Raw genomic sequence first — 11,120 nt, 5'->3', positions numbered from 1 at the left:
AGAACTTTTATTACAGCCTCAAGTTTGAATCCCAATCAAGCCTCATCCCAGAGCCTACAAAAGTGTCTGTATGAAAGATGTTCTCAAAAATATTTCTTGACCAGGCACGGAGTAGAATGGGTAGTTGGAGGGGCTGAGGTGGGTGGGCGGAGAGGTCTAGGAGGAGTGTCTTCTCTGACCACAGGGCAAGGTCACTGGGGCTCCTGCAGGTGAGGCCGCTTTCTCTCTGCTCACATAATATCTAGAAGATGTGCTGACTGGCCAGCTGTTCTCCAGAATTTCTACCCTGGCTGTCAGAGAGTGCTCTAATATTCATACCGCCCTTGAGAAAAATGTCTTGAACATATCCGATGTGCTTGGCACTGTGTCTGAGCCTTCACAATGTTTGAGTGTGAACTATAGTGCTAGATTAATGACTAACAATTGTTTTTGCATTTCGAGCCTTTCTGCCATTTGGTTTTCTAAAAGCTTCCATTTTCAAGAAAATCACAATTATGTGTATTTGTTCATTTTGTTATTAAAAATTAGTACTGATTTTTAAATTTTATTTTTGGGCCACAGGCTTGCAAACCATTATTTCATATGGCAGTTTAAGTTAAAGTCCATGCCTCAGGTTGATGGGATCGCTGGAACTTGGATACTGAATCCTCATTTTTCAGAAGATGAAACAGAGTCCCAGAGAGGGTTATGAATAAATTTAGAAAGTTGAGTTTTCAACTCTATATTACACTAGAATTTTTAATTAAAATTTCAATTGGGCTTTCATTATGAAATTTAAGTGTCTGATACTTGGTGAGTAGGGAGATGGAAGATGATTACTCGACTGAAAGGTTGCACAGCATCTTATAGCAAAGAGCTGATTCCTTCTTAGTTTTTCTTGCTCTGTTTCCACACACATTAGCTACTTTTAGCTCTATCCCGGATGAAATTTTCTTTTAATCATCTACCTGAGCATGATTTTCTCCTGTTTGCTCTAACATGTCAGGAGCTGTTAGGTAAGCTATTTCTTAAGTCACATTCATTAAACAAATATTCACTAAGCTCAATCTACAAGCACAAAAGAAAAACAAGACACAATTTTTCTCAGGAGATGAAATATATGTGATAAGTGAATAATGCATCATCTTTCAAATTATTATTATATGATGGAATAATAGAAGCCAGGTTTTTATTATAGATAATAATAAGGAGGAGGTATTTGAGTTGATTCTTATCAAAGATCAGAATCTGGTGATGTGTTAATAGAATGATTGGCCATTGCTTCATTGGCTTAACCATTCAGATTTCTTATCTGATTCAGGAAATAAAGATAGAAAGGATGGGTGGCTTCATATTATGCTGATACTTTGGAATAGAGAGCATGGACTGTGAGGCTTAATAAAATTGTGAATGGAGCCCTGGCCGGTTGGCTCAGCGGTAGAGCGTCGGCCTAGTGTGCGGAGGACCCGGGTTCGATTCCCGGCCAGGGCACACAGGAGAAGCGCCCATTTGCTTCTCCACCCCTCCGCCGCGCTTTCCTCTCTGTCTCTCTCTTCCCCTCCCGCAGCCAAGGCTCCATTGGAGCAGAGATGGCCCGGGCGCTGGGCATGGCTCTGTGGCCTCTGCCTCAGGCGCTAGAGTGGCTCTGGTCGCAATATGGCGACGCCCAGGATGGGCAGAGCATCGCCCCCTGGAGGGCAGAGCACCGCCCCTGGTGGGCGTGCCGGGTGGATCCCGGTCGGGCGCATGCGGGAGTCTGTCTGACTGTCTCTCCCTGTTTCCAGCTTCAGAAAAATGAAAAAAAAAAAAAAATTGTGAATGGACACTTTCCATAGCAGTTAGGGTGGCTGCATTAGAGAATCCAAAGACAATGCCTGTCATCGTCTTCACAACATACAAGTTATGTTTGCTCGGTGTTGCCTGCTCACTGCGAATGCTGCCTACAGGCCTATGGTAGTTCATGGATGGGGATAAGAAGAAGGGTGTATGTTAGCAAGCAATGTTGCATTTGGAGAGGAGATGTGACAAGGTAAGGTTCTCAGATTTACTGGGCACCATGCCAGATTTGGGAGGAAAAAGTTACTTTTTTGTTTGGTGTTCAAGTTGGGAGTTTGCCCGGCAGGAGACAGTCAACTGCTGACTTGACTTGAATGTACTTGGAAAGAGAAAAACTTAAACCAGCCATGAGCAGAAGAATGCCAGATTTTCTGGAAACATCGCCAAAGCCCAACAATTTCTGAGAATTTTCAAAGGCGCCAGAGGAGTGTTTGCATTTCAATGGAAAAAGTTCTGAGAGCTCTGGAAACTGTTCCCAGTTTTACTTTTTCATTGAAAGGCTAAAGCAATTGCTGTGAATAAGGGACAGAAGCAGTTGCTAGGGCTTTGTTAGAAGTTAACAGAAGGGACCTCTGGGAAATTTTAATTGTTCATTCCTTTGCCACAAAACCAAGACAAAGGGGATTGAGTCATAATGGCAAATAGAAAATAAAAGTACTGTTAGCTTTCATACAAAAGTATCCAATGTCTGGAATCATTTTCCCCAAGTGTTTCTGCAAGAAAGGCAGACCTTTCTAGGTTTAAAGAGACAACAACAACATTGCAATAACAGTCACCATACCCTTCATAAGCATATACTCATTATAAGTATTTATTCCTCTCACACACTACAAATACCAGGCTAGATGGCATTGAGTTTAGAGTACTTTTAGAGACAATCTTCCTGAAAAATTTGATACTACTTCTAGTTGAGATTCAAAAAGATTTTAAGTAGACCGATAATAACAGTCAAAAGTAGAAAAAACTTCAAGCCCTGACCAGTTGGCTTAGTGATAGAGTGTTGGCCCAGCATGTGGATGTCCGGATTCAATTCCCAGTCAGAGTACACAGGAGAAGCATCCATCTGCTTCTACTTTCCTCCTTCTCTTGCTTCATTCTCTATTCCTCTCTTTCAACCATGGCTCCATTGGAGCAAGTTGGCTCTGGGTGCTGGGATGGGTCCATGGCCTCCATCTTAGGTGCTAAGAAGAACTGGGAAACTGAGCAATGGAACAACGTCCCACATAGCAGAGCATGTGGGCTTGCTGGGTGGATCCTGGCAAGAGCACATGCAGGTGTCTGTCTCTGCCTCCCCTCCTCTCACTGCTTAAAAAAAATTCTGGCTTGACCAGGCAGTGGTGCAGTGGATAGAGCGTAGGACTGGGACTCAGAGGACCCAGGTTCAAAACCCCGAGGACGTCCATTTGAGTGTGGGATCATCTGGTTTGAGCATAGCTCACCATCTTGAACCCAAGGTTGCTGGCTTGATCAAGGGGCCACTTGGTCTGCTGTAGCCCTCTGGTCAAGGCACATATGAGAAAGCAATCAATGAACAACTAAGGTGCTGCAACAAAGAATTGATGCTTCTCATCTCTCTCCTTTCCTGTCTGTCTGTCCCTATCTCTACCTATTTCTGTCTCTCTCTCTGTCACACACACAACAAAAATTTTTTTTTTTCATTTTTCTGAAGCTGGAAACAGGGAGAGACAGTCAGACAGACTCCCGCATGCGCCCGACCGGGATCCACCCGGCACGCCCACTAGGGGCGACGCTCTGCCCACCAGGGGGCGATGCTCTGCCCATCCTGGGCGTCGCCATGTTGCGACCAGAGCCACTCTAGCTCCTGGGGCAGAGGCCACAGAGCCATGCCCAGCGCCCGGGCCATCTTTGCTCCAATGGAGCCTTGGCTGCGGGAGGGGAAGAGAGAGACAGAGAGGAAAGTGCGGCGGAGGGGTGGAGAAGCAAATGGGCGCTTCTCCTGTGTGCCCTGGCCGGGAATCGAACCCGGGTCCTCCGCACGCTAGGCCGACGCTCTACCGCTGAGCCAACCGGCCAGGGCCACACAACAAAATTTTATAATATCTATGTAATAACTATGCCAGATGGGTACTTGAAATATTGGGGGACTACTTGTAAACTATATGATTGTCTAACCATTGTGCTGTACACCTAAAACTAATGCAAAATAGTATTTAATGTAAACTGTAATTGAAAAATAAAATTTAAAAATGAGGAGCTAAGTATGACACCTAAAATTACTTTAGGTCTCATTCTTCCACAGCAAGCTTGAAGGTAGCACTGTCCAATAAAAATATACTGCAAGCCATATATATAATTAAATTTTTCTAATAGCTACATTAAAAAAGTAAAAAAAGTAAACATAATTATATTACTGTATTTTATTTAATCCAATATATGTAAAATATTGTCACTGTACTAGGAAACCTATAAAAATTAGTAATGAAACACTACAATTATTTTTAATAAGTGTTTGCATTTTGTAAGTATTCTATCTATACTTATAGTCTTCTCTATTTGGACATTACATTTTCATTAGAAATTCTTCATTGGTTTTTAAATGTCATAAAACTTATATTTGAAAGAGCAGATTCACAAACACATAATAGATGACATTTTATTTTAGAATTTAAAAATTTGCCTTTCTTTTACTTTGCTTGTATTAAATCATCCTTAGTAATAAACAAACAAGAAAGAAAGAAAAGAAAACAGATGTTTAGAGGGGAAGAAGAGTAAGTGGAATCAAGAGGCTTCTAAAATGAGAGGAGAAAATATCACTTAGAAACTTTAAAAAGAGGGGGGAAAATGGAGACAGGCCAACCGCATCAAGATGGTTTCTTCCTCTTTTACGTTTAGGCTATGTAAAAAGCCAGGATCTCCATAACGTTCAATGTTCTTTAAAAATGAGCTCTTTCCTTCCCTGAACAAGAGACAACAACTGTAGGGATCCACAGTAGACCTGAAACCCGACATTGTGCAGTGCACAGTGCCATGGTGCTAGGACTGTGCCTTTGAATCTGATTATGTGCAACTCTATTGGCTGAAAAGAAGCAAAATATGAAATAAAATAAAGATGTTCAATCAATGAATTGGGTACCAGTTTTTAATTAAATAAATTTTTTTCCTTCTTTTTCCAAGTGATAGGAGGGGAGATAAATAGGTTCCTGTATCCACCCCCACCGGAATCCACCTGGCAACCCCCATCTTGGGCTGATGTTCTGCCCACCTGGAGCCATGCTTCCAACCAAGCTATTTTTAGTGCCTGAGGTGGAGGCTCCACGGAGCAAACCTCAGTGCCCAGGCATATGCACTTGAACCAACTGAGGAATGGCTGCAGGAGAGGAGAATACAGAGAGAGAGAGAGAGAGAGAGAGAGAGAGAGAGAGAGAAAGAGAGGGAGAGAGGCAGAGGGGTGGAGAAGCAGATCATCACTTCTCCTGTGTGCCCTGACTGGGTATCAAACCCGGGACATCCACATGCTGGGCTGATGCTCTACCACTGAGCCAAATGGCCAGGGCCCAGTTTTTAATTTTAAATGAATTAAAATTAAGTAAAATTGAAAATTCAATTTCTTAGTTTTACTAGCCCCATTTCAGGTGCTCAATAGCCAACATATAGCTAAGTGTCTACTGTATTAAACAGTGCAGCTCTAAGAAATTGCTAACCATTTATTTTTATTATGTGTAATTTTATTGTTCCAAATATTAGCTAATCAAGTGAGCTTTTGAAAGTGGCTGATTTAACCCTTTTTATATAGAGATATTTTAGGGGTGATACCAATGTTGTGTGAGCTCTGACCTGCCCTTTGCTATAGAAACCTTTAAGATTATGTGTCTTTATGTCTCTCAATTTAAGCTTAAATGTGCATACCTCACTAGAACTTTCCAATACCCTGAGCAAGCTTGGCTTGTGAGGCCCAAGGAGGCACTTGGTGGTGGGGTTCAGGGGTGAGAGAAAAAGATGAAGGGGCAAAGCAGGATCAGAAGGAAAGACAGTTTTCTTCCAGACTCAGAAATGTGCACATTATCATTCAAGTAATATGACATCACCACATATTTTCTATGTTATTGAAATAAAGATTCTTTATAATAAAAAATTAAAGACATTCAGTGAGCCTGAAGAGATAACAGAAACCATTCATTATTCCATGACCCAGAGATAACTTGCGGTAACACTGAACATCCTTCTTTTCAGTCTTATAAATTTATTCATGTAATGACTGCTTTCAGTGCTGCTTCTCTAGTCCTTAGGAGATCCTATTCTGCCGGCTAGTTGGGAAATGTCGCTCAACAATGAACAATGTTTCTTTCTTAATAATACTTGCTTTCTGTTTCAATTGTCAAGCTTTTCTGAGTGAAAGTCCCTGTCAAGGCTAGTTTATATAGTTTCTCTTGCTTGAGCTGGACTCCGATTAAGAGCTCAGTCTTTCAGAACTGTCTTTCTCCCACCATGAGAGTGAGCGTCTTTATCCTCTTCTCCTTCTTTGGAGAAAAGCATTTGCTACAGTATCATTATCCGCTTTTGATACTTCCCTTCATTTTCCAGTTGTCTTTGAGTTTTGAATAAAGCATACAGGAGTGTTGAATTTTATCAACTTCTCTTTCCACATCTCTTGAAGTGATCATATGATTTATCTCCTTTATTTCATTACTAGTATGAATTACATTGATTAATTTTGGAATGTTAAATCAACATTACATTCCTGACTACAGCTTGCTTCTTTATGCGTGTTTTCCATTTTATCTAATATACATTTGGACTTGCTAGTCTCAGAAAATAAAATAAAATGGGTTCCTCCTTTATTTTCTGAAAAATTTTATGTAAAATAGGAAATATTTTTCCCTTAAATGGTATAACAGTAAAATCACTTGGACTTCAAATTTTCTTCATGGGTACATTTTTATTTTTAATAATAATTTTAATTTTGTCAACAAATAAAGGGTTATTTAGATTTTCTTCTTCATCTTATATCTATTTTGATAAGTTGTATTTTTCAAGGAATTTGTCTGTTTTATCTAAGTGGTCAATTTTGGGGGCATAAAGTTGTTCATAATATTCTCCTATCATCCTTTTAGAACCTATAGGAACTTTTATTCCTGATAATGGTAATTTGACCTTCCTCTCTTTTTATTGATCAGCCTAACAAAAGATTTATTAATTCCGTTGATCCTTTCAAAGAACAAAGTTTAGACTTCATTTTCTTTATTGTTTATCTTCTATTTTATTGATTTTTGCTTTTGTATTTTCTTTCCTTCACCTTTTAAATAATTTACTTTGCTCTTCCATTCCTAACTTCTTAAGTTAAATTTCATATCATTGATTTTGACCTTTTATATGTTCTGATAAAATAATTTAAGGAAGAGTCTAAGCATTGCCTTAGCTGTCTCCAGCAAATTTGGATATATTGTGTGGACAAGACCCACGGGGGGGGGGGGGGGGGTGAGGACAACAGAGACGCAAACACTCCACTCCAGGGACCAGGTTCAGTGACGCAGATCCACTTTATCCAGGAAGTAAGCTAGCTTATATATACAGGTTCAGCCTATAGGGTGTTACAGTGTGTCCTTCATAGCCAATGGCTGAAAAGATCAGGGAGCTGAGTGTTGGCACTAAGTCACTTCCTTATACCAGGCGAGCTCCCTTCCTGTGTATGCCCAGGAGGCTTCTGGGAGCTGGAGTATTCTCACAGCATTGTATCAGCCACAGCTGCTAGGAATGTGCTCTGTGCTCCACCCACATATTGTACTTTTTAAAAAAATCATTCAGTATGCAACATTTTCACATTTCTCCTGTTAATTTTTTTCTTGCCCATGGATTATTCAGAAGCATATTGATAAATTTCCAAATAAATGGAGTTTTCTTAGCTATCTAGTTATTGAATTCTAAGTTATTTTCATTGTGGTCAGGGAACATACTCTGGTTTTAATCTTTTAAAAGTTATTAAATTTTGTTTTATAAGCTTAGCATATGGTCATTTAAAAAAAAAGATTTTGTTTATTGATTTTACAGAGAGAGGTGAGAAAGAGTGGGGTGGGGAATGAGAAGTTTCAATTCATAGTTGCTGCACTGTAGTTGTTCATTGATTGCTTATCATAAGTGCCCTGACCCGGCAAGCCCAGGGCTTCAAACTGGCAACCTCTAGGTGGAAGTTCTATCTAATTCTGAGTAAACTCAATCATTCAGGGTTTTCTCAGTATCTCATAGGTAATCTGTGTCAATTTGAGGATTCACCTCCCACCTTCCTTTTCAAGGACTTGAACTTTTAGGCAACAGAAATGGCAACCCAGCGTTGGGGGGAAGTGCCTGCTCCAGCATCTCCCTCTGGCTGGTGTTACCACCTTTGAGCCCCTTACAGCTCTCCCGTGGTTTCTGGGTACTGATACCTGTCCTAATGAGATGAATGTTATCATGTTATCGTGTCTGATGATGGGTCCACACGCTGGATGTCATCCTCACCCTTGTGGGCTCTTTTCGGTCTTTCCACGTGGCTCTGGGGGACAGAGGGCACAGGGGCTCACAGCTTCCGTGCTGTTACCCCGGAGATTGGGGAGCTGTCTTGTGTTCTCTTTCCCAGATCTGATTGCTCACCTACCATTCTGGCTCTTTTGTAACTTCAGAAAGTACTTAATAATTGTTTAGGAATGTATATAGATAAAAGGAGGTATTGTTACTATTAAAGCTGCTTGCCAACTTCTTTATGGAGCTAGCATGAGATTAAGTCATTCAGACTGCTCTTTGATGAAAGGTATCCCTTGTGATTACAGAATATCAGAAAGGAATGTTTTCTTTTAATCACATCTTTAATTTCTCTATAATAAAGCAAACCACATATAAGAGTCATTTATTTTATTTTTTATTTTGAGTCACTTATTTTATTTTTTTATTTTGAGTCATTTATTTTAATGTTTCGTTTTTGCAAAACCTTCTACTATTGGCTGTTCCTCTTTAGAGTTAAAAGGCAACTTTGCTCTTGAAGAAAACTGAGGTCCTGTGGAAGAAATGACTTGCTCAAAATGAGACACAGGTTAGATTTGGCCAGGTCCCCCATTCCCAGTCTGGAGCCCTTTCTGATGCATTGTGGTCCTCCCTCTCTTTATACAACTGCCAAAGAAATCTTCCTGGAACACTGCTTTGGACATGTCACTGCCCCGATGCCTTTCTCTGGGTCACTAAATAAAGCACCAATTCCTAAACCCAGCAGTTTCCTAATCGATTCCCTCAACCTACCTTTCTTCTCCCTTAAATTCTGTTCACACTCCAGCCAATCGGGAACACTCTCTATTGTCAGAACTGCTCCATGCTTTCTTTTAAACACAACATTGCTTGTACTGTTTGCTCTCTGCCTTGAAAGATCTTTGCTTTTTATTTCTCAACTTTAGTAGGAACCCCACCCAAGCCTCAGAATGCAGCTAGAAGGCCATTTCTTTAACACATTATTCCTGAATCTACTTATTTATGTAATTTCTCATTCCTGAAGTTATCATAAAACTCTTTTTAATGTTACTGTATAAAATTTATCATACTTTTGTTTTTTAAAATTTTGCATTTTCTCTTCTAAATTATGTGTGTTTTGGTACAGAATCTTATTCATATTCCTGTCTCTTACAGAATTTGTCTATACAAAGGAGGATGAATAAATAAGTCTTTTAAAATTACATTAAATGTAATATGAAAATATAAAAAAAATCAGTACAAACAAAGCTTGTATAGTATGAATTACATTTAAGAGAGTTCAGTAGCTTAATTTTTTCTCACGTTGTACCACTAATGATTCAGAAAAAAAAAATGGATGGTTCACTTTTGGAAAGTGTACATTAAATTCAATTTCAACTTGCAACGTGAAGGAATATTAAAAGGCTTTCAAATACTCCTGTGAAAGGTAAAAGTAGATGATTGCCTTTTATAGGATGATTTTAGTTCAGTCTGACTTATAGGTAAGAGGACAAACTAGACATCTAGGATAGCCTCGTCCAGTTTCTCTGACCCCTGGGCCAAGTGTAGATTTAGCTCCGTGAACTGACAAACCTCGAAAATCTTCGCTGATGTGTCAGACTCTTAATTTTACCGGGTTTATCTACCAGTCTGTCGCCTATATATATATATATACATCCTCTTAGGACATCAGTGGAACATGCTGTTTCTTGTTCTACAGGGGAAATTAACCTGATATTATCAATTTAGTGAGCCAATGTGATGACCTGCAGAATGTGAAGATAGTCAAGGTCCCTCTGGACCATACCACAACAGAAAGCCAGCAGAATTAACATAGCCCTGGAGCCAGACAGTGAATATTCTATCACTTCTGCGTGAAGGTGGCCTGTATTTGATCTTTTCTACTGAAGGAGAAGAATGCTCTCATTAGACCACAATCCACAAACCAGATGTCAGAGACTATATTGATTTGTTCACAGCAAAGATATCACGTCAGGCCAGCCATCACTTGGTTCAGATTACAGTCGCCCCTGAATAGGGATATAATGGAGAGCACTCCCTCGCATCCTTTAAGTCTTTGAGGACTAATCTAACAGTCCTCCTGGGATGTGGTATTGCTTCTGATTCAGCATCTGGGCCAGGGCTGGACGCAGTGTCAGGGCATTCCATTTGTCTTTTCCTATCATAATTGCTCTGACTCCACAGCTAAGTGGATCAATGGGAGAATTATGCCATATCTAAATATATCTTTTCCAGTTACAAATGCAGAGACAGAAGAAATAAATACTGAGTAAGTCTATGAATCCATTGGACTGACTGAAAAACAGACACAGGTTGGAATTTCACTTATTAGCCGGTCTCCAGATGCCTCAATCTAGCTGGAGGTTAATGATGTTGTTTTGGTTCCTAGGCATCAGTGACAGCTAAGACCTTGTATCTTACAGACCTGGGAAAGTCTGGGCATTTTCCCAATGCACAGTTACCTTAGCAAATGGTGGCAGGTTCTATGAAAATATTGGGGTGATATTTACCATGTATTCTTGCAGTAGTTTCTCAAGGTCCCTCCTCAAGGGGATGTGATCTCATCAACCAAGGGGCTCTGTCTGTACACCAACGTGAGTCTGGAAACTTCATGAACTTTCATGATTCTCCACTGAGGCAGTGGATTTTACCATCTGCTCTTTGGTGCCCCAATTTTTTTTTAAGATTTTTTTTTTTAATTTTAATTTTTATTTATTCATTTTTTAGAAAGGAGAGAGAGAGACAGAAAGGAGAGAGACACAGAGAGAGAGAAAGGGGGAGGAGCTGGAAGCATCAACTCTCATATGTGCCTTGACCAGGCAAGCCCAGGGTTTCAAATCTGCGACCTCAGCATT

At 40.1% G+C, this 11,120-nt stretch overlaps 1 non-coding gene across 1 annotated transcript; it reads left to right on the top strand.

The window, feature by feature from the left end:
- Window positions 1-1,394: 1,394 nt before the first annotated feature.
- TRNAT-AGU (transfer RNA threonine (anticodon AGU)) lies at window positions 1,395-1,470 on the top strand. The gene has a single exon. It is a non-coding gene; the product is annotated as a tRNA-Thr (tRNA).
- Window positions 1,471-11,120: the final 9,650 nt, after the last annotated feature.

Source organism: Saccopteryx bilineata, chromosome 11, assembly GCF_036850765.1.
Source record: "Saccopteryx bilineata isolate mSacBil1 chromosome 11, mSacBil1_pri_phased_curated, whole genome shotgun sequence".
NCBI classification, from domain to species: Eukaryota; Metazoa; Chordata; class Mammalia; order Chiroptera; family Emballonuridae; genus Saccopteryx; species Saccopteryx bilineata.
The sequence above is the reverse complement of the archived record's forward strand: the minus strand, read 5'-3'. Positions and strand labels throughout refer to the sequence as shown.